Genomic DNA, 739 nt, shown 5'->3' with positions numbered 1-739 from the left:
GTCTCATATCCCCGCTCACATTTTCTTTCAAATCGGTTTTTACTTTAGAAAAATAATTATGCTCTATGAAATAGCATATTGAATGATTATTTAAAGTGTAAATACTAACCATAATAAACTGGTACATTTTTCCTATTAAAAAAAAACAACAGCGTTGGTGTGCGTGACTAAACTAGTCTTGAAGAATGGTTTGGGTTCTTCAACCAGTGATCCTGTTTCCTATAACCATAAAGCACAACCTGAAGAATAACCCTTTCTAAACATGTAAGCACCTTTATACAAATGAACCAAAGGCAGTGACAGAATACCGTGGAAATAGAAGAGAACCCTCCACATTTGCATCATAATTTCCTTGTATAACACGGTGTCTTCATACCTACATTCCTCATTTATCAAATGGTCACAGCCAATATCCTACATATATCTTGGATGAGTTTCTCTCCTAGTACAACTCTGCATATCTACTTTTAATGGCTTTAGTCATAACAAATTTGTGTGGGGTAGTTCCTTCTATTATAGAAATGTGAAGAAAAACAATCAATCAGACACCTAAATTAAACCTTAACCTTTGTACATTTTTGATGTGGTACAATTTAATATTAAAATATAATATTAATTACAAGGAAAAGGAATAAAAACATCAACCAGGGTAAATATGCTTCAAGGCACACAACATAAGCATACTCAAAAATGAATGACTGTTTATGGAACTATATGTACCAATGTCTGGGGCAAAAAT

Source organism: Sinocyclocheilus grahami, unplaced genomic scaffold (genome assembly GCF_001515645.1).
Source record: "Sinocyclocheilus grahami isolate Dianchi unplaced genomic scaffold, SAMN03320097.WGS_v1.1 scaffold8343.1, whole genome shotgun sequence".
NCBI classification, from domain to species: Eukaryota; Metazoa; Chordata; class Actinopteri; order Cypriniformes; family Cyprinidae; genus Sinocyclocheilus; species Sinocyclocheilus grahami.
The sequence above is the reverse complement of the archived record's forward strand: the minus strand, read 5'-3'. Positions refer to the sequence as shown.